We start from the raw sequence: 23,378 nt of genomic DNA, 5'->3' as shown, positions 1-23,378 counted from the left end.
GGCGCCCCTGCACGACTGAGTCTTTAGCTATTGGGTCAGTTGCTCAAATAATTATCTCAGACCCTAAATACTTTAATCTGAAATGCCTAGAAAATGGAGGTTAAAAGGTTTTAAAGATTATTTATTTGTCAGAGAGAGAGAGAGAGAGGGTACAAGAGAGAGCACGGGCAGAGGGAGAAGCAGGCTCCCCACTAAGCAAAGAGCCCGATGCGGGACTCAATTCCAGGGCCCTGAGATCATGACCTGAGCCGAAGGCAGATGCTTAACCGACTGAACCACCCAGGCGTCCCTAAAAGGTTGTTTCAATTTCTTTTTCCAAATTATCTGTGGTAGGTATGCCTACCACATGAGTGGTAAAAATGTGAATTGCTGAGTTCATAATCCTGGCCTTCCATTTCCTAGCTGTGTGACAACGGGCCAGTTACTGTATCTGTGCCTGAATTTCCCTTATAAAATGGGATGATATTAATAGCTTCCTCTAAGGGTTTTTCCTCAAGATTTAATGAGTTGGTCAGCGAAAAGCTCTTAGAAGGGTTTGGTGCACTGTCAGTGCTCCAGGTGTTTGCTTTTTAAGATGTCTGTATCAGTTCATCGAGATAGGTGTAGACCCCTGACTCCCAACCCAGCTGCTTTTATGGGTCTCCTACACTTGTGATGTTACTCAATTAAACAAAGCAAAACCACTTCACTGGCGAAGTAAGTTTTAACCTGTGAAATTAAGACCTGCTTCTCAGGCCAAACTTGAGACCATTTACTGGCTGAGCAATAGCAGCACAAGCCTTCAGAAGCAGGGGCTCCCTCGGATCTTCTCCAGCGAGTGCTGTGCAGTGAGGGAATGCTCAAGAAACGAGCTGATTGAAGTGAAGTCCAGACAGGATTGATCATCGTCCCCTGCACAGGAATCACTTCAGAAATTGTTTAGAGCACAGAATGAGCTTTTCTCAGAACTCCACAGGTGTGGCTTCAGTGTGGTGAGGTACTTAGCAGGAAGGGTTAAGGACACAGGACACAGGACACCAAGAGCACTCACTTAGCAGCCTCTGTAGGGCCCACGGGTCAATGCCCAGCAATTGGAAATTGAGTGCTTGCAAGTAGAATCCCAGTGGAATCCCAGGGAAGCTGTGGGTGTGGGTCTTGGTTCATAGGAACTGAGAGATACGGGTTGCCTACAGGAGGTTGCCTTCCCTGGCAACTAGGATGCCTTTGGTTACAGTCCTGAAGTTGACCATCCAGATGTTATTAGAGGTCCTGTCACTACCTGGTTGAGTGGCTTCGGGCTTGTCCCGAAACTTCTTTGGACCTCAGTTCCCTCGTGCGTGAGGGGATAGGACAAGGTGTTCTTTAAATTCCCATCCAAATTCAGTGGTCTATGATGATGCAAGTAGAAGTACAGTCAATAAAGATCTATTTCACTAGCTCACTATACTTTTTCGTAAAAGCAAAGTCAGAGTTTCTGCCATAATATAGTTACTTCCTGTATTTGAAAAAAAAAAAACACAACAACTCTTGCGATTATAAAACGAGGACTGGAAATGAACTTATTCGGACTTCAAATTAAATTAATTAATTAATTATTATTATTTTTTAAGCATTTGACTTATAGGAGAAAGAAGCAAATCTAAAAAAACCAGTTTATTATAAAAATCAAATGTCCCCAAGGGTACCTGGGTGGCTCAGTTGGTTAAGCGTGTGCCTTGGGCTCAGGTCATGATCCCAGGGTCCTGGGATCAAGCCCCTCTTTGGGCTCCCTGCTCAGCGGGAAGTCTGCCTCTCCCTCTCCCTCCGCCCCTCCCCCCATTTGTGTGCTCTCTTTCTCTCTCAAATAAATAAGATCCTTTATTTTTATTTTTTATTTTTTAAAAAGATTTTGTTAGAGAGTGAGGGAGAGAAATTGAGATAATGAGTGGGAGGAAGGGCAGAGGGAGAAGCAGACTCCCTACAGATCAGGGAACCCGACCTGGGTCTTGATCCCAGGATCCTGGGATCATGACCTGAGCCGAAGGCAGACGCTTAACCAACTGAGCCACCTAGGTGCCCCAATAAACAAGAACTTAAAAAAAACAAACCCACAAACCAAATACCCCCAAATCAATTGTCAGGGCCTAGCACAATTCAGTTTTATCTCCTATAATTTTCACATCTACAGTATGCTACTGTTATAATTGATGCTCAGTAATATGTCCCTAAAATATCAAAGGCAGATTAATTACTTTAACTCGGCTATACTTAGAAGTAATATGTCTCATTATATTTTATATCCTTGCAGCTATATTTTAGAAAGCTTTTTGATCACCACTACAAATCAAATGGGTGTCTTGTACAACTTTAATGAGAAAATTCAGTTTACCAGACAAGAATTTGAGGAGCAGTATTTCATTGCACTTTCACTAATAATCTGTGTGCATTTAGTCAAGTTGCTTCACTTTGTGATCCTCAGTTTTCTCAGACAAACACAGGGTAAGAGAAGAGACAATGTCTAGGATGCTTTTTTATTTTTAAAATTCTGTGTGGAGTCAAGTTCTCTACTTCTTTCTCCTATTTAAAAGATCCTTACAGTCATTTTTATTCTGATTCTCCCAAAAAACTCCCTTTACACCCCCCCCCAATACTCTCTGTGTTACCAGTAGATACTATATGCTTTCACTGACAGTAACTGGCAAAGGAAATATTTGACTGATTTTTTCCTTTGCTGCTTGCATAGACTTGGCAAGGTGTGGGTGGTTTCTTGGGTGGTTTCATCACCCTTATAAGTCCTTGCCAGAGAACAGATGCAGAGATTAGCAGATAAGAGGTGCAGATGACTGAAACCTGAATTAGTTGCTGAACACAAAGCAAAAATGTTTCCTAAATCCAATTAATCAAATACCCAGCAAATATGTGGCAGACTAGGTCTAAGTGATAGCCCTTGGCCTTGAGAAATGTATACTCTTTTTATTTTTTTAAGATTTATTTATTTATTAGAGAGCAGAGTGAGCAAGAGAGAGCATGACCCGTGGGGGGGGGGGGGTGCAGAGGGAGAAGCAGGCTCCCTCAGCAAGGAGCCCAAAGAGGGGCTCCATCCCAGGACCCTGGGATCATGACCTGAGCCAAAAGTAGACGCTTAACCGACTGAGCCACCCAGGTGCCCCGAGAAATGTATACTCTTAACAAAACAAGTTGGTGCTGATATATCTGAAATATTCAGATAATTCTTAAATGCTAAACTGTATGTAAACTAACTGTAATTGCATTAGAAGTTCATGGAAAGGAGAGATTTGGGTTTGGAGTTGTCAGCAGTCTGATGGGGGAAATGAACCTGCAGAGCATCTTTAAGGAAGAATAATATGTATGATGCCTTAATACATTAATTCATTCAACAAATACTTATTTAGTGGCTATGATGCTTTGAACTTCTTTAAATGCTGGAAATACAGCAGTGAACAAAATGGGAAGAAATCCTTGCACACACACAGCTTGCATTCTAATGGAGGGATTTTAGAAAAATTGGGTAAAATATATATTATATCAAATGATAAGTACTGTGGAATTAAAAGAATATTTAGGTTAGTAAGGTAGGCTTAGGGAAAGCTCTTAAGAAGTGATATAATCAGATGGTATCCAGCTAACCCTCTCATCTTATAAATGAAGAAATTGAGGCTCAGGGAGGTTAAGTGACATAGCTAAGGTCACCCAGGTTATTAGTGAGAGAGGAATAAAATCCAGGCTTACCACCTCCTAGTCTAGTGTTCTTCCCCATATGTGCACACCTCCTAGATGGTCAAGTCACACAGCTACAAGGTGTGAGGGGCAGGCACTTTGCATTGGGTAGGGGGAAGTGAAAGGTACGATTAGAAAGGATGGATAGTGCCAACTCTGCAAAGCCAGAGAGAGAAGTTTAGATTAGGGGTGCTCCTGGGAAAGACATGAATAAAATGATCCCTAAAACATTTTGGAAATATTTAGTTGATTACTAATTCATCAAATTAAAAAATACTTCTCTTGTGTGATTACCTTCCTCTCCCTTTTCTTCTTTCTCCTGTAGCTCCCTGAGAAATCAGTCCTTTGTCTAATACTGTTTACCATCAGGTAGAACACTACTGTGTTCTGAGAATATCAAAGACACTCTGCTCTGGTTTGTCTTGAAACCAGAAATAAGGCATTTTGGGTAAACACAAATATTTTACTTCAGCTCCACATCTAGGGATTCAGCTGCTGGTGATATGAATGTTGAGTGAGAACTAAATCTAGATGTGAAATTGGGTAAAATGAACAAGTTGAATCAAATTGAGAGATGCTGTTACTCATACTTTCTTCATAAATTAGGAATTAAATACTTAAGTTCCTTCGGGAGTCAGTGCATAAATTATAAACCAGATCATACATTTCCTTAAGTGCAGCATTCACTATTGCTGATTCATTTTCATTTTAAGTTTCCAACAATTAAGAGGGAGGGAGGGGCAGAAAGAGAGAGAGAAGGAGCGAGAAACCACCAACAAAATGCACAAACGAGAATTTATCTGCAGGTATAAAGATGCCATAACAACAAAGTAGGTGCAGAAATAGCTTTAATTTTTACTTTTCTTTGAGAAAGAACAGGAGCTTCAATACATTATACATTAAATTCAGTAACCAGGGAATTATCAATAGGGCAAATCTTATCGTTGTAGCTGTTGATAACATGTTAGGTTAGAGCTTACTTTGGCCCAAATCTAAAGTATGTCTTGTTTTGGACAAGAGGGGTATTTTGGAAAGGCCTCAGATGCTTGTGTATAAGATTATAACTGGGGAGTTGTGAGCCTTTATTATGTGGGGGTCATGGAATACATTCAAGGACCTAGCCGTGCATTTTGAGGCCCAGGTAAATTTTTAGGAAATGGTCTAAGTCCATGACTCTCCCATTTCAAACATATATTTAATGCAATACAAAAGCTACTTGGGTTTTTTTGCCTTATGATTGGGATGAGGATGGGGATATTAGGTCTAACACTCACTTGTAGGTCATTCATTGCCTGTTGCAATTTTCCCACCAAAAGAGCAGAATCACTTGCATAAGTAATACAGAGTTACTAAACAAGAGCATCTCTCCTACACATTCACTTTATTTCAGGCTCCTGGCTACGTGGGGGTTAATGATCTATGAAATGAAGAGGCCTCTAAGTAGTGAGAAAAATATGCGTCACTGAATTTGAGTATGTTGTTGGAGGTCAGAAGAGGAGTGACCCTCAGGCTTTCATCCAGAATATATAGAATACATACAGCAGGGGCCCAGAGTGGAAGATCTCAAAAGTTGAAGTGCTAGGGCGCCTGGGTGGCTCAGTCAGTTAAGCGACTGCCTTCGGCTCAGGTCATGATCCTGGAGTCCCAGGATCGAGTCCCGCATCGGGCTCCCTGCTCAGCAGGGAGTCTGCTTCTCCCTCTGACTCTCCTCCCTCTCCTGCTCTCTGTCACTCATTCTCTCTCTCTCAAATAAATAAATAAAATCTTAAAAAAAAAAAAAGTTGAAGTGCTAGATTATGTATCTCGAGCACAGTAGGTACTTAAAATTTGTGGGATAAATGAATGGAAAGGGAGAAAAGTGCCAAGGAGGACTCCAAACTATGAGGGTCAGCAAAATAACGCCATGACAAGAAATGGGGAAGAGCTGCTTTTGGCAGAAAGACAGTTTCCATTTTGGAGACATTACATCTGTGGGGAGACTAATCATGCCAGCAGCTACCATGTTGTGCCTCGTCTACCTGCCTGATGGAACCCCTGTTTACTTCTTGAGCCCCTCCTACACTCAGGGTCTCAGTCATGGCCACCCCTTCTAGCTCTCAGGTTTTCACAAGCCCTTCCTCAGCCTTACTTGGGATCTTGTTCCTACTCTTTCCTTGACCCCATTTTACTCAGACTCCGAGTTTCCTTAAGGAAGACTTTTTTGCCATGCCACCACCAAAATTAACTTCCCTGTTACAATCCTCAGTGTCCTATCTCTAGATGGCTCTTTCATAACACATACCACTCTTGTACTTTTGCAATGATTTGTTCAAGAGCTCGCTTCCCCACCAGATGATAACCTCCATATAGGCAGGGACCTTCTCTGTTTTGCTTACTGTTGTTCTCCCAGGGTCTGGCACTGTGACTGTCACATAGTGGGTGCTTGAATAATTGAATGAGTATGTGTCAAGCATATATAATTACATATATATGTAATTGACATATAACATGTTAGTTTCAGGTACACAACATAATGATTTGATATTTATAGACTGTGAAATGATCACCTAAGTCTAAGTGTCAAGCATTTTGCTTTGAAGTATCTCATTTAATCCTCACAATAGCCATATGAGGTAGATACTGTTATTAATAACATTTTACAGAGAAGGCACGATAACTTACCCAAAGTTACAGAGCTGGTGTGTAGTAGGATTGGACCTTGAATTCTGGTTTCTCTGGTACCAAAGCTATACTTTTTAATCTCTGGGTTATTCTGCCTCCACCAGATGGTTAAACACATAGGCGCCTGGGAGTACAAGCACAACTGTAAGAAGTCAGAAGGGACACAAAGGAAAGAGTAAGGAGTGTTAGGAAACTGCAGGTTTTTGAGTAGGAAGGGATCTTCAGTTTCCTGGAGCCTAAAGCTTGATTGCACGGGTGAAGAGAATCAGTCTAGGAGGTTAAATTCCTATGCCAGGGCCACACCACTGGTATTTCTTTGGAATGTGCCAGATCCCGGGCTCCCAACCTCCAGTTCTGTGCCCCTTCCTATAGGCAGGGCAGATGGGGGCAATGAGGGTGCCAGTCACTTTGACTCCAAGCCCCAAGCTGAAGACAGAGAGAAAGAAAGTAGGAAGGCACTGAAGTGAGTATTGTCGTGAATAAAGTGCTTTATGGGACCTTGTATGGCTCTGATTACACTATAACCATCCTTTGTTGTAGCAACAGAATTGGCTTGCCTTTGATGTCTGTGCCTCAGGTTCCTTTCCCTTCGGTCCCCTGACTTTGCCAGCATGATTGGGGAAGGGAGATGATAGCCGTACCTTTGCCTCATGAAAGAATATGGGGTTTCTCCAACACTCTGGGGTTGTTCCTTTCCCCCTCCCCACTGCCCCAGCAATCTTGCCAATGAGGAAACTAAAATCCAGAGAGGTTAAATGATTTTTCACTTTTGGGTAAGAAAGTGGTGTAGCCAAGAAGTAATAAGGAAAGAGGAAAAAGGGGAGGTAAGTTAATCTGTTACCAGAATTAAATTTGGGTTATATGTCCTGTCTTATATATGTCCAGGGTGACATAAGCCTGTCACTTTGACATAGATTTATACATTTCTTGTCCTCAAGAATACCTGGGTGGGCACCTAGCTTCACACTTCCCCTCGGGTCAGACCAATGCCTCCAGAACTCTTTTATCTAATTTGAACCTCTAGGACTGGGCAGGAGTTAGCTTCACCTCAGGAAGAAGGGAGATGCTGCTTCCTTTTCTAGGACCTTCTCCGTAGGGTGTCTGGTGTGTTGTTGGGGCACCCACCGAGCTGCCCACATCACTGCCAGGCCCAGCAGAGGGCCATTAGAGATCAGGAGGCCGTGGCTTGGTGCCCTGGTCTGAAATTTATTTATATCAATACCACTGATGCAGACTGCTTTTACTTTATTTCTCTTCCAGGCTCTTCTCTATGTTCAAAGCTTGGCCATTCACGTAGGCATTTCCCTGACATAAAGGTGGGCTGCTGTCTTCTCCAAGTTGTTGCCTCCCCGTCCACTCTTGCAAGGTTGTTGTGTGAGAGCTGGTGGGCAAGAGGCAAATAGATGCGACCATGTTGTGATTACTATTATCATTATTATGCGTGTTTGATGAAAGCTGAAGTCTAGGTTGGGATAATTTCCCTGAAGTTATGACTAGTGAAAAATTCTCCTACAGTCTGGCCTTTGTAGTGTCGTTCTAACAATGCCAGGAATGTATCTGGCATCCGTTTTTATGGAACTCAAAGAGATTAACAGATGTGATCCAATTATCCTCCTAAATCCTTTGATGTAGCAGGCAGCAAGGCCTATCCGCCCAGTAGAAATGTTGGATCACCAGGATGGAGGTGAAAGGTTCTTTTCGAGTCATATCTTTATTTGTGCTGGAAACATGAGACTTTTTTGCCTTTCAGCCAGGCCTTGTCTTCGTAGAGCAAGGTGTGCTTGTGGTTTAGCTCAGTCTCCCAAAGACAAACTCTCCCCCTAAGGGACTGTACTTCTCCATACTATAATGAAAGTGGAATAGGAATGCAGTTCTCAAGGTCTACACTTCTTACTCTTTTTTTTTTTTTTAGAGAGAGAGCATGCAAATGGAGAGGGACAGAGGAAGAGGGAGAGGGAGAGGGAGAGGGAGAGACTCTTAAGCAGGCTCCATGCTCAGCATGGAGCCCAACACAGGGCTCGATCTCACAACCCTGAGATCATGACCTGAGTTGAAATCAAGAGTTGGATGCTCAACCAACTGAGCCGCCCAGGAGCCCCTACGCTTATTCTACTTGCTTATAGGATAAAATAAAATAAAATCAGAATCTGAGCCAGAATGTTCTAGAGTTCCTTACCTTAAAAGCCACTGAAAAACAGGATGCATGTGTTTGAGGCTTATTATTTGGGCTGGCATATGATTTATCTTGCCAAACATGGCACTCTTACTCCACAACAGGCTTAACTGTCCTGGGTAAACCAGGTCGTGTATTCACTCTACTAACAATGGTGGTGGCAGTGGAGTGTAATTTCCCAGAGTTGAGTGCTTGGCACATTTCATTCCTCAAGCTAATATGTAATAAAGCCCCATTGTAGGTGCTGTGAGAGAAATAGATACACATCTTCTACCCTCAAGGAGTTTACAGTGTTGAGAAAGAGATGGCTATTACTGAGTCAAAACAATACTGGTTATGTTCTTATTTTAGTCTCTGTTCTCATGATGTTAATCTTATAGATTATCTGTACTTCCTTATTTGAAAGGAAATGCTGTAGTATCTTTGTTAACATCATTTAGTGAGATACATTTTACAGAAATTCGTTCTCTTTATGAAATGTTTTTCTTTTCTAGTTGACTTTAGGGATTTTTTTTTTTTCAACTATATTCTTATGGGCCAGAACAATATGAGGTCTGACAGAAATATTTGAACAATTAAATAAGGAATTTTTTTTCCACAAAATTGTATTCACTTATGTAAGCAAACATATTATCTTATGTAGCACTTTCCAGTTTACAAATTAACATAAATAGTCATTCAAATATTCACCAGGGCAGGGGCCTTCTCTGTCTTGTTCACAAGGAAAACTCTAGCACCTAGAACAATGTCTGGTACATTGGGGCTACTTAACAAATACTTGAAATGAGTAAATTTCCTATAATATTTGTATTTATTTTGTCCAGGGGGTCATTTGTTCAAATAAAACCTTACTTAGATTTAGCAAAGAAAACTGATTATAGTAGACTTTTTGCAGCTAAAAAGGGGGCATGGCTGTGAGGTCCATACTCCCATCTTTTATAACCCCCATTCTCTGGAGCAGATATGAAAACTCATCAAAGATAGGAAACCATGGAGAATAGAGCATTAGATCACATAAAGGCAGAGAGCTCATTTTGTCCACAGATGAAGAAAATGAAGCTCAGTGGGTTTAAAAAAATGCTGAAGGCTGTTTGTTGTCGTGACACGACCAGGCAGAGATTTTCCTGTTATAGCTAGAGCTAGATTAAGAGGAGTGAGAGGTAGGTTAGCCTGGCAGCTCTGGAGAAAGTCAGTTTACCTGGGAGCTGTACATTACTGAGAACATAACAGAAGGTAACAGGCAAGAAAAGGTAAGTACCAGAACTCTTCCCTGAAAGACTACTGACTTTGTTGGAAGAAATATTGTACTAAGTCATGGGCATGAGAGGTTGAGGTCCCCTCAAGTGGTGGGTTTGGGAAACTCAAATAAATAGTTCTGACTGAAACTGCTTTCAAGGGAGGATGAATCAGGGTTTGTGTCATTGGTTTGAGTTTGTAGATTTGGGGCCAGACTTGCTGATCGTAGAGCTGAGGAGAATGCTTTCCTTCCAATAAACGTTGAATATTTCTTTAAAGAATCTCAGTGTGAAAGAGTGCTAAATAATTGCCTCTTCAGGATTCAGAAGTCTGGGTCCAGTCCAGATGGTCAAACTCTGACTTTCTCATTTGGAAGTCGGGAATTGAGACCCTTCCTCTAGAAAAAAAAGTATGTTAGATTTATCACAACAGAAATATGTTGTGATATTGTAATCATCCAGATAAACAGAGATTGCAAGGTTTTTTTTTTCTAATATTGTCCTCACTGAAAGAAGGTAAGAGTATACCAACCTGATAATAGCTTTTAAAGAATTAAACCGTAATTTTGGACCACTTAAAAAAGTTTAAAATTGGCTTCAGTCTGCAAAAATCAATTAATCAATATTACTGAATGTTTCTTATGCTATTATAGTAATATTTTCAAACATTTTTTATTATAGCATACTATAAGAAATACATTTGATATCACAGTATACATATATGTAAATATAATTGAAAAAACCCCAAAGTATTATGAAATGGTTCTTACTTTTACTATGTATTGCACTTTTATGTTTTTTATTTTATTCTGTTTTGTTTAAAAAGTGCTGGTCATGACCCTTTAAAATGATATCATGACTGTCTAATGAGTCATTACACAAAATGTAAAAAGCAATGCTATAAACAATATGAGAGGAATTGAAGGTAAAGTTCCTAAGAGAGAGAGACTTGTAGTCTACTTGGGGAGAGAATACTAACTTACAAACCATTGGAGCATATTTTTTCTTTATTAAAATTTTAATTTATTTTAGTTAAAAAAATTTTTAAAAGATTTTATTTATTTACCTGAGAAAGAGAGAGAGAGAGAGAGCACAAGCAGAGGGAGGGGCAGAGGGACAAGCAGACTCCCCACTGAGTGCAGAGCCCAATGCAGGGCCCAATCCTAGGACCCTGAGATCATGACCTGAGGTCAAGTCAGATGCCTAACTGACTGAGCCACCCAGGCACCACTTTTAAGTTGTTTTATTTCAGGTGCAGTGATTCAGCAATTCTATATGTTACTCAATGCTCACCATGATAAATGTACTCTTAATCCCCTTCACCTATTTCACCCATCCCCTATCCCTGCCTCCTCTCTGGTAACCCTCTGTTTGTTCTCAGTAGATAAGAGTCTGTTTCTTGGTTTCTCTCTCTCTTTTTGTTTTTCCTTTGCTTGTTTGTTTTGTTTCTTAAATTCCACATATGTGTGAAATCATATGGTATTTGTCTGACTGACCTATTTCACTTAGCATTATACTCTCTAGCTCTATTCATGCTGTTGGAAATGGCAAGACTTCATTCTCTTTTATGGCTGAATAGTATTCCATCATATATATATATATACACACCATGTCTTTATCCATTCATCTATCAATGGACACTTGGGCTGTTTCCATAGTTTGGCTCTTGTAAGTAATGCTGCAGTAAACAGGGGTGTGTATATTCCTTCAAATTAATGTTTTGTATTCTCTGGGTAAATACCCAATAGTGTAATTACTGGATCATAAAAAATGAATTTTTTGAGGAGCCTCTATACTGTTTCCCACAGTGACTGAGCTAGTTTGCATTCCCACCAATAATGCATGAGGGTTCCTTTTTCTCCACATCCTTGCCAACACTTGTTTCTTGTGTTTTGGTTTTAGCTATTCTGGTAGGTGTGAGGTGATATTTCATTGTAGTTTTGATTTGCATTTCCCTGATGAGATGAGTGATGTTGAGCATCTTTTCATGTCTGTTGGCCATCTGGATGTCTTCTTTGAAGAATGTCTATTCATATCTTCTGCCTTTTTTCTTTTCTTATTTTTTTAGAGAGAGAGGCAGAGGGAGAGGGAGAGAGAGAATCTTAAGGAGGCTCCACACCTAGCGCAGAGCCCGACGTGGGTCTTGATCTCACAACCCTGAGATCATGACCTGAGCTGAAATCAAGAGTCGGACGCTTAACTGACTGAGCCACCCAGGTGCCCCACTTCTGCCCATTTTTAACTGGATTATTTTTGGGGGGGGTTGGTGTTGAGTTATATAAATTCTTTATATATTTTGGATACTAACCCTTTATTGGATATCATTTGCAAATATCTTCTCCCACTCAGTAGGCTGTCGTTTAGTTTTGTTGCAGAAGCTTTTTATTTTGATGTAGTCCCAATAGTTTATTTTTGCTTTCATTTCCTTTGCCTCAGGAGACATACCTAGAAAAATGTTGCAATGGCCAATGTCAGAGAAATTACTGCCTTTGGAGCATATTTTAAGACTATGATTAATTGGTTGCTAAATTGCATGATGCAGTTTAAGAATGATAGACGTTCAGCTTTTATCTGTGTATTTTCTGTGTTGAAATACACAGATCTAAGATAAAGAAGACCACTTTTACAAAGTATGCTTATTTTATACTGTATTTCATATTTCTTAGATGTACCTATTTACACCTTCTTACATCTCTGAAACTGGGGGTGTATCTTACAATTGATGATATTTTACAATAACTACTTTTTGGGCCCCTAATTCAGTTGTCAGTGCCTGGCCATATGCAATTGTGGTTGTCATTGCTGGTGACATGACTGGACAACTGAAACCCTTCACCATTTCAGTCTATAAACCGTTTAAGGAAGGAATAGGGATTTTTTTTCTCATAAGGAATTCAGTCTGGTAAGATCAAGTGTCAGCATCAAAATTAACAGAACATTGTTAGTGGCTTGAAGAAGAATCTCAGAAGCAACGCTGGTGCATACTTCCAAAATAAAAGGCTGTCTCAATAATACCAGTGTTGACATAGAAGTCAATGTTATGTGGAAAATATTAACATCATGTTCTTTTTCATGATGTTGGTGGTGGTCACACAGCTAAATCCATTTGTCAAAGCTCATTGAATTGTATGCTTAATATTGGTATTTTTGTATGTAAACTGTACATTACTAAAGCTGACCAAAAAAAGCAAATAGAAAATTGATGGTATCTTAGATTTTATGAAATATGGATTTTTCTCTCTTTTTAAAACTATATTTAAAATTGTATTTATAATATAGAGAATAACAAGAGCAGAAAGAGGGAGCAATTACTTATATTTCACCACACAAAAAATAACCATTTAAAAATGTTAGATTTTTTCCCCCTATTAATGGTCTTTTACATTTTTCCCCATGTGTGGTTGTATCATAAATGACATTCCTAACTCACTTCCTTGTGGAGTTGTTGTTAGAAACTATACAAACTGAATGAGAGGGTTTCATGGCGTTCCTAGTTGTTGATCTTATTTATGCTGATATATCCAAAAAAGCTCTTCATGTTTGGGTTCTTGTAACATCTCTGTGCAATGTGAATCAAAGACCTGGAAATATTTATAGTAATTATTTTAAATCATGTGTCCCAAAGACGCTAAATTTGATCATTGAGAAAGAACTCTAGTGCAGAACTAAACTATATTACTTAGAGGAAATGTTGGAACCAAGGCCCGAAGATAGGAGTCATTAGATACTGAGCTATATAATAGTTGGTAGGAGTGAACCCTGTTGAGAATGGCTTTGTGGAACCTTTCAGTTTAATTTTTTTATTGGCTTAGAAAATTTACATAACTGATAATAATAGGCTTTCCTCAGCAATAAAGGGATTTGCAGTGACATAAATCGAATCATTCCCCATGTGCCTTCCTGTTCATACCTGCCTTATAAAGTTAGATAAGGGGAGATGGCTTCAGCATGTTTGCATATTGCTTTGTGGTCATAAGCTGAGGCTTAGCAAGGGTTGGGGTGAGGAGGAAGGGTTGGGGTAAGGGGGAAGGTCTAGACTCCAGCCCTTAGAATACAGAGCTATTCAGACACTGAATTTTTGATGCACCTTGCTTTGTATAATAAATTCTTATAGCTGTGAATAGAGTGAAAGGGAGGCCTCCTTGGGATCGGGTGACCTGTCCTAAAAGCCAGGTGGAGGCCAGTGTTCCTGAGGGCAGAGTAGGGGTGGAGGAAAGTGGGTTCCAGATATGATCCCCTTCTGATGCTGACAGAGGCCAGTAGCTTCTCAATATGGAGACACTTATTCTAAGGCTACAGACTTCTGATCTCTAGTTCCTGAACCCTGGGTCTCTCTGTCTTCCAGTAAGAACTTAGTGTAAGTTTCTTTCTTGAGTGACTACTATATACTCGGGGCCTTTCATAGTTCATCTCATTTAACCCTTAGAACTACAAGAGACAAGTCTTTCTCATTTCCGCATCAGAGATAAGGAAGCCAAGGCCTAAGAAAGTTGAGGATCTTGCCCAAAACCACATGGCTAGTCAGTGAAAACTTGGACTTCCTTTACTATCACATGGGGAATTTCTTTCTGTTCCTTTTGAGAAAAGGAGCCAATACCTTTCAACTGGGATAAGAGAAAGGAATCTGATCTCATCACCCATGCTTCCATGTAAATTTATTTTTTCAGCGTCATTTCCCTCAAAATTTTAAAGAATTCAGTCCTCTCTCTTCTATTCTTATGGTGTAAGAGCTTGGACAAGTCCCCCCTTTCCCTTTTCCTATAAGAAAGAAAAAAGTTACCCAAAGAAACTTTAAGCCAGTTACTTTACTTCTTTAAGCCTTAGTTTGTCTATCTGTAAAGTGGGCACAACAACAATACTGATCTCATAGGCTGCCGTGGAAGTTGGGTGGAGATAGTGTGTATAGAGCTGTGAATAAAGTCAGGATTCTAGATTGTTGTTATTACTGCTACTGTGTTTAGAGAATTGTTTCGCACGCAAAGGGAAGTGGGAACAGAAGTTTGTATGTAGAAATACTTTCCCCTTACTTCTTGTACTTAAACTTGATGAACAGAGAACATCAGGGCTGATATTTTTACCTGAAAAATTCTTCTAACTCCCTTGCTTTCTGTTTTGAGAGTAGGGAAATGAATTTAGAGAAAATTCTGTAGCCATGAAGACTATTGATTGAAGATGCTATAGGAAATGTGTTCAGTTTTTTCTCAGTCTGGTTTGGTTAAACAATGAAAGGAAAGCCTTTTGCTGTCATTCAGTGCTGGAATAGAAAATATAACGAGAGCTTTGAAATATGAAAGGTGTTAGTTAATATTTGTATGTATCTAAATTAAAGTAATTTTTTTGGTGTTGTGTAATTACTAAATGCCCCTTTGCCCCTCTTTTTTTTTTTTTGTATCAGAATAAGAAGGAAAGGCTGTGTATTTGAGATACAGATCTTCCCATTGGCACATTTGTAATTAAAAGACCTGTATTAACAGCACAGCTTCCATTTAGAATTTTTTAATTCGACAAGCATTTGCTGCAAAGCACTGTATTGCAGGGAGGGGAAGATGACTAAAGACCCAGTCTCTGCAAAGTAGTAATTTAAGGAAGGAAGAACATCACGTGTGCACAGCTGATTGGGAAAGGAAGATCTGCCCGTATGCTAGGCAAAGAGCTTTGCCTATTATGGGCTGCTGGTGGCAGGAGCTCTGCTCTGCCTCTTCTGAGGATTAAGGGTGTGTGACCACTGGGACCCTCACATGAGATGCCTTCTGGCCTGGCCTCCCTTCCAAAAATACTTTCCTTTCAATGAACCAAACTTAGTTCACCTCTCTTGGTAGTGTTTTCATCCAGCTGGGGTTTGGTGGTTTTACTGCAGCAACTTGTTTTATGGTTTGAGTTCTGCCTTTGATTATGTAATCTTCGACTGTTTTATCATTGTTCACTTCCCTTTTCTTTCACTTTGAGATGCAGAATAAGATACCTCATGTACAGTGATGAGAAATGTAGCGAGTAAATATGGGAATAAATGGAATTTGTAGCTACTGTAAAAGGTGACAGGCTGTGTCCCTAACAAGGAAGATTTCTGTGTCTCCTCCAGACAGCCCTGCCCAAGGAAGGCCTCTAGCTTTTTCAGAGCCGCTTGGCCGATGGAGAAGCTCCAGTCTTACATCTGATAAATTAGAAAGACCCTTCCACCTTCGCAAACTATCTTTCCAGGTAATTCAGGAGATCCAGAGAGTAGCTTCCTTGCAAGCGGGCAGTAAGCTAGTCCTAAAAATAGCCCACGGTAATTTCTAGATAATGCTATTTTCTTACTTCCAGAGCAATTCAGAGACTGTCACAAGAGCTTTGTCGAGTATCCTCAGTGCACAGTCCAAGCCAAATGAAAGCTCCCAATTAGAGCATTGAAGCTTTGATGCCAATTAAAAATAAATGATGCTGTTTATGATGGAGTCATACATGGATCTGAGGGAGGAGGAATAGACCAGAAAGAGGGACATTAAAAGCTTGATATTTAAAAATATGAGCAAACTTCATTAATAAATGAATGAGTATTTCAGAGAGTATAGTTGCTGAGCTCGAGCCTAAAATTCTAACAGGGAATTCAAGGTTTTCAAGTGATAAGTTCATTAATATGAAAAGGAGGTCGAATGGGAAATGTGTAAAGGTTATGATTTTTGAGGTTACAAAGTTGAAGTGTTTTAAGGACAGAAGAAAAATTCAGCTGTGTTTCCAGTTGGCAGTATATTGCAAATTGTTGTTCAGGTAGATCAGCTTTGGTTATACCCAAACACAGAGCTTCTCAAAAGATCTAGTTTCTGGTTTCCCAAAAAATCAGAAAGCAATTAATGTGTTTAAGTTTATATTGATATTGCTGAATGCCAATAGGATGGTTTCCCATTTATCTTCTCAAGAAGGCTTACTTTTTCTTTTGGTAACTGAGGACCTCTACATATCCTTGAGCAGAGAGATGCTACCTAAAATGTCCTCAATTTTACTTTTTAAACAAATTTACTGTTTTGAATGTCTAGTTCTCTTGTAGTTCCCAGTATAAAGTCATCCAAAGCATTCTTTTAATGTCAATCACAACTTTCTTTAAAAAAGATTTTACTTATTTATTAGAGAGAGAGAGAGAGCACGCACAAGTGCAGAGGAGGGGCAGAGGGAGAGGGTGAAGCAGGCTCCCTGCTCTGCAGGGCTTGATCCCAGGACCCTGAGATCATGACCTGAGCCGAAGGCAGATGCTTAGACTGAGCCACCAAGGTACCCCTCAATCACAACGTTTAACCATGAGTATGAGAAACCCTCTTCAGTTTATTAATTTCTTAACTTCTACTGACATATAGTCCTGCTATTCTAAATCACACATGGCATCAAGCGGAGTGGAGACATTTCTTTTCAGACAAGCTCTGAAAGAATGAAAGGAAAAACTTTCCTTAAATGTGAACAGAGAAGCCATGGATGGTGAACTATTTCCCCTAAATTATAAAGCAATTATATTTCCTGTTTCAAAACAAAGTGCACCGGGGCATGTTTTCTTTTCTATTACGTTTCTAATAAAATCTTATGTGGGAAGAGACAGAGCAATAGAAATTATTTTCCAGAAACACCAGATGTTGACCCACCTGTCTGATTACTGTTAAGAGGTCTAATCTTGTAGTTAGGTAAATACCTTAATTAAATCACATGCCATCCCTGCATCGTTAGAATAAGTCAAAAGCTGAAATTCTGTTCAGAAATGTGAGTGTGTTGGTTTGTATACTGTAGACTATTCATATACTGCTCATATACATGTAGGCATCCACCAAGAACTACTATGTCATTTTTGCAAAGCCGGATTCCAGGTTTGCTGCTCATCAACACTGAGACACCTTGGGCCTCCATTCCCTAATTTGGGATAATCCTGTCCATTTAATAAACTGGTTCTGCATATGAAATGACACACTGCATATAAAGCTGCTGGTGCCTTGGGAGCACTCAGTGGAGGTTAGCTGCTCTCTGTCTCTCCTTCCTTCTGTTATAATATTGAAGCAATCTCCCTTAAACATTATTATCACCTTATTTATTAGCTGAAGTGCCTACAGTAATGATTCATTCTTTTATTCAACGTTCATTGGAAAATATTAACTTAATATTATATTTATGCAAAAATGGATAAAGACATGATCTCTGCTTCCAAGAAGTTCATAGTCTAATGTGCCAAATTGATTATGGAATTTAAAGCTGTCTTTTAACTAAGTTGCAAATATCTGTTTCCCATTTCAAGTACGTCATCTTTCCTTATTGAGTTACAGGGTCCCTTTATTCAGGGATAATCAACGTTGGCTGAACACCAGAACCACATGGGGCATTTTCTTAAAAACATTAATGCCTGGGCCCTACCTGGATCAGTGGCGTTAGAACTCCAGGTATGGGTGTGTTTAAAAAGTTTCCAGGTGCAATTAGAGCTGGGAATTACTGGGCCAGAGCCAAGCCAAACTTGACCTCCAGGCCTTATTCCACTTGTCACTCTTCTGTTCTCCTTACTTTCGAGTGCACCATTCCTTTCTCTTTTCTCTGTCACTGTCACGCATGACCTTCAACGCAGCTTCAAATACACCGTTCTGTGATTCACACCCTAGATTATAGTCCCTGTTCTGTGTGGTGCCCTCTTTACTTCTGTGCCCTATTTTTCCACTTGGACATAGTGACAAACAAAATTTGTAAACATTTTCTTTGACTTTTGCTTTTGTGTGTTTTATTTCCCAAATCAGTGTGGAAGCTTCTTGTGGAAGAGGTCAGTGGTCTGTTTTCTGGGGCACCATTTCACAATATTTCTATACTGCTTGAGGCTGCTGTGGGCACTCCACAAAGGGTTTCAGCCAGCCGACTCCCTTCTGGTGAGCTGATGTCTTCCTCCAGCCTCTTCTAGTGTTAGCAGCTGTAGAATCTCAACATGAATTATTGAACTCTTAACTTGATTTTCCCAACTCCAAATTTTAATCTCTTTCATCAGTCAGTTGTTTGGAATTTAATCGTCCTTCCTTCCCACTAGTCCAAATGAAAATGTAAAACTGTCTTATCCTTAGGCAGTTTTGGGGAAGGTACCTGCATTAATGAAATCCAAATATAATAAAAGCTATAGCACTGAACCATACTCTGCTAAGCGTCTTGAAGGCAGGGACAATGTCATATTTCTCTTTGTGCCCCAGACACATGGACAAGTACCTGGCATACAACAGGTTCTAGTCAAGATTTGTTGAATTAATTGCTTTAGTCTTTTGGTCAAATTAAACTTCATTAACAGAGACATTCTGAATTCATCTGTCTTGCAGATTATTTGGAAAATTGGATGCATTTCTAATAGCAATTTTTCTCTGCATTTATCTTCTTATTACTCATAAGTTCTGGGAATCTGACTTTCCTGTTTTATTTATTTATTTATTTATTTACAGATTTTATTCATTTATTTGACAGAAAGAGACACAGTGAGAGAGGGAACACAAGCAGGGGGAGTGAGAGAGGGAGAAGCAGGCTTCCCGCTGAGCAGGGAGCCCGATGTGGGGCTCGATCCCAGGACCCTGGGATCATGGCCTGAGCCGAAGGTAGATGCTTAACAACTGAGCCACCCAGGCACCCCTGACTTTCCTGTTTTATATTACTGTGCCTCCCTTAGCTTTTCAGTTCACTGACATTCTTTTGAATTTTGTGTTGGCTCATGTTGGTCATTGATCTGTCTGGCTGTCTGTGGATATGAATATCTAACACCATACCTACACAGGGCTATTTGAGTTATTGTATTTAATGCACTTAATTTATTCCCTGAACCTTATTAAAGAAAACATGGAAAATGTGAAAAAGTAAAATGTCTGTCAACTATTCACTCAAAGCCCATCACTGGGAGTTTTTTGGTGAATTTCTTGTATCTGTGCATTTTTAAAGCAGAATTGTGATCCAAAATTCAACTGTTTACTCAATTTTATATTTCGATTTATTTCTTAATATTTTAAATTAAGTATTTTCAAGGGTTTATAAACCTTTTGTTAAGTTCTATTGTATACTAATATATAGGTATATAATAATTTTAGTAAATCATTGTCTTGTTGAACTTTTGGATTGTACTTTTTTTATTACTGTAAATAATCCTGTGATGATCATCTTCATGCATAAAGAATTTTCCATAAATAGCATTATGTTCTAGTAGCTGTGGCCAGGAGTATGAGCATTTTCAAGTTCTTGATACATGTGAATAAATTCCTTCCCCAAAGATTGTAATCTCCCACAGCCTTGATAATAGTGCATCAGTATTTCCCCTTTTAATGAACTCTTGTCAGATTTGAGGACTTATTTATTTATATATTTATTTTGAGGGCAGGGTGGGGGGGAAATCCCAAGCAGGCTCCACACTCAGCATGGAGCCTGACGTGGGGATCGATACCACCCCAAGATCATGACCTGAGCTGAAGCCAGGAGTCATATGCTTAACCGACTGAGCCACCCAGGTGTCCCTGAGGACTTATTTTTAATATCAAAAGGATAATTTTTATTCTATTTAAGATTCCCCCTACAGAGTCCCAGGGTGCACATGTCTTTATGATTTTACTCCATTCACTTTGGCATATTGCCACAGCTGCGTGTGAACCTTTCCTCACCGATGCTACCCAGATGCAGTTGTTGATGGGAAGAAACAGGTTACTTGGCTTGGTTTGAATATGTTGCTCTGAGTGTACGATAGGGGCTGGTTGGAGTGTGCACTGTGGATTGCCTAATAGAGATGCTTGAGCCACCATGTCACATATGTGTTAGTATATGTCTTTATAGGTTGAGAATATCCCCAAAGAGAAATTGAAGCTTAATTCTTTGGCTGGAATTCTTTACACAGGAGTTTGGGTATACAAACTAGAGAAAGCTGTAAACGCATCTATGGGCATCTACAGGCTCCTAAAAATAGAGTTAAATGTTTTTTTTTTTTTTTTTATGATAAAAGGCAATGTGGGCTCTTAGGATGACTTCAGTTGACTCTGTTTATATCTTCAAGCCACTTCCATATTCCATTGTAATGGTTGGATCCATTGTCACGCCAAAAGAGATGAAATATGGTTTTGGTTTTGGCAACGGGGTTGCTGGTATAGTCAGAAGAAATTTTACTTAGGGCCATGGTCAAATTGGGTGAAGCACTGGTTTTTAATGTATCATGAAAATAGACCAGATATCCATTAGAGTAGTGCTACGTGGAGAGAGAGAGTTTATAGAAAAATATGAGATACTCATTTTCAAGGCACTAGTCATATGTCACATCTTCTCTGAAGCCTTGTCTGGCCACTCTAACTCCCTGTTTGTTCTCCTGCAGCACTTGGCCTCTCCCGCTTTTGTAGCAGTAACACTGCATTAGAGTTACTTGTTTACATGACTGCTTCCCCCCTACCCAATTATGGTCTTGTAGACAAGATAATGTTATATATTGTATCCCCAAAACACTGTAGAGCCATGTAGTTCCTCATAGGGTCTGACATTCAGTAGGTGACTGATCATTGATTAGTGAATGATGGAAATAGGGAGGTGTAGGAAGAAATGGCAAATAATCTTAAATGGATGTATCCTAAGAGTGTGTATCTTAAATTAGCTTTTTTAGTCAAAACAGATAATGTGGAAATATGCTTCTCACTTGGTAGATGAGGAAGTGGGTCAGAGCAGAGGTAAAGTGACTTTCTCAAGTGTCACAGCTGACTCAAGCACAAAGCCAGGTTCAGCGTGTAGATACTTGTCAGTTCCATGTTCTTTTCAATCTGCCTCAATGTAATTCACTGTAGAATAGTGGATGAATATAAGTTATTTTCTGATTATGTGGGGAAAACACCCTGCAAAATAAGCTTCCTTCATATTATGGGGCATGTTGATTCCTTCTGGCATATTTTGGAATAATGCAAATGGAAAAACACCCTCAGTCAGTGTAAGATTCACGGTATTTTGGGACTTCATAAAGAAGATTGAAGAGGGCACCTGGGTGGCTCAGTCGTTAAGCGTCTGCCTTCAGCTCGGGTCATGATCCCAGGGTCCTGGGATCGAGCCCCGCATCGGGCTCCCTGCTCGGCGGGAAGCCTGCTTCTCTCTCTCCCACTCCCCCTGCTTGTGTTCCCTCTCTTACTGTGTCTCTCTGTCAAATAAATAAATAAAATCTTAAAAAAAAAAAAAAAAGAAGATTGAAGAACTGAATCTTCTCAGGGGAAGACTTTATAAAAATTGTAATGTTTTAGTGTTAATATCAAATGCTGATGACTTTTACTGAGTGCTATATTTGAACAAATGTCACACCTATATTTATACTTCATCATTTTTTGTGAGTTAATTAGTTGAGTAAACTCACATAATAACAAAACTGTGTTTGACCCATTGTGTAGGAAGTGCTCAATATTTTTGTTTTTCTTTTTTTTCTTAATACAACATTATCTAATGAGATTTTTTTTTCTGTCCTGAGACATTCAGAGGAAGCAATTGTAATGCTTTTTAAAAGTAGCTAGAAGAAGCAATTGACAATATAAGAGAAGTTATTTTGAGCAAAGGGAGGTTCCAGTAGAGAAAGTTGACCTACTATAAGCCAGTCAGTTCATACTCTTGACAGGTTGCAGTATCAGGCTTTGATGATTAGGATTCTATTGGGCCTTAGAGGGGGACGGTCCATTAAGTAAATCGTTCTCTTTCTTTCTCTCTCTCTCTTCTTTCAAAAGGAGACACTGGAAGAAACCAGTAGAGGAGGGTCACGGGAGAACCAGGCAGTACTCCTGGTTTTTCTAGTCACTTAAAGGCATCAGGTGGACACTGTGGACACAAAAGAGGCAAAACCAAAACAACAAAAATAAACTTTTTATCTTCTAAGAACTGGAAAGTGACATCTGAGAATGGCAGTGGAGAGGGACTAAGGCAAAGAGCATGGGGGTGTGAGGGAGCATGGACCCATAAATAAACTCTGTGTTCGACATGGGTTTCTGTCTGGTCTGTCTTCCATGTTTTCCATCCAGACAGCCTCCATGTCCTTCGGTTTCTCCATTAGTAAAAAGAAGATGAATGACAAAAGAAGGTTCCTTGCTTGGTCTTTTGGAATAAGATAAGGGAATGTGCCATTAGCTAAGATGTCCATTAATCTAACCATCACCATAGTTCTAGCTTATGGTTTTAATTAGCATTATTTTCTTTGATTATATTTAATTACCCTTATAAGCCCTAAGCACTTTGGCAGAGATGTGGTAGGGAAAGCTACTATAAACCAAATTATGATTTTTATTGCTATAATTGCAGTTGAATCCCATGACATCAATTAAGTCCTCATTTCTTATTTCCTTGGTTCATGTGATCATCATTCTAGGTATGTATAAAATCTCAGTGTGGCATAATTATGTAATTCCTTAAACAAAGGAGCTCTAGTATCCTGGTTAGGAGAGGCAAGAGTCTAAAACCTTGCTGGTAACAATACCGGAAGCATTGTGAGAGCCTAAACTGTGTCTTTTCTCCTTGTTGTTTCTCCACATCATGTAGCTCAGACCAAGGAACAGAAAAGAAGTTTAGTAAGTGGTTCCTATGGAGACACTGATGCTTGATCTACCCAGTTACCTCCGTGTTCAATTACTGATGGTCTGTCGCAACTTGACAGGTAGGTT

At 39.7% G+C, this 23,378-nt stretch overlaps 1 long non-coding RNA gene across 2 annotated transcripts in view; it reads left to right on the top strand.

Moving 5' to 3' along the window:
* The window catches only part of LOC118006388, a 105,950-nt gene that overhangs the window by 22,812 nt on the left and 59,760 nt on the right, over positions 1 to 23,378 (top strand). For both annotated transcript variants that reach the window (XR_004678057.1, XR_004678058.1), the window contains exon 2: positions 23,257 to 23,371. This is a non-coding gene — a long non-coding RNA (uncharacterized LOC118006388). The remainder of the gene's footprint in view (positions 1 to 23,256; positions 23,372 to 23,378) is intronic.

This window comes from Mirounga leonina, unplaced genomic scaffold (assembly GCF_011800145.1).
Source record: "Mirounga leonina isolate KUSES-001 unplaced genomic scaffold, KU_Mleo_1.0 Mir_96, whole genome shotgun sequence".
NCBI classification, from domain to species: domain Eukaryota; kingdom Metazoa; phylum Chordata; class Mammalia; order Carnivora; family Phocidae; genus Mirounga; species Mirounga leonina.
Note: the sequence above shows the minus strand (reverse complement) of the source record. Positions and strands in the feature narration are given on the sequence as shown.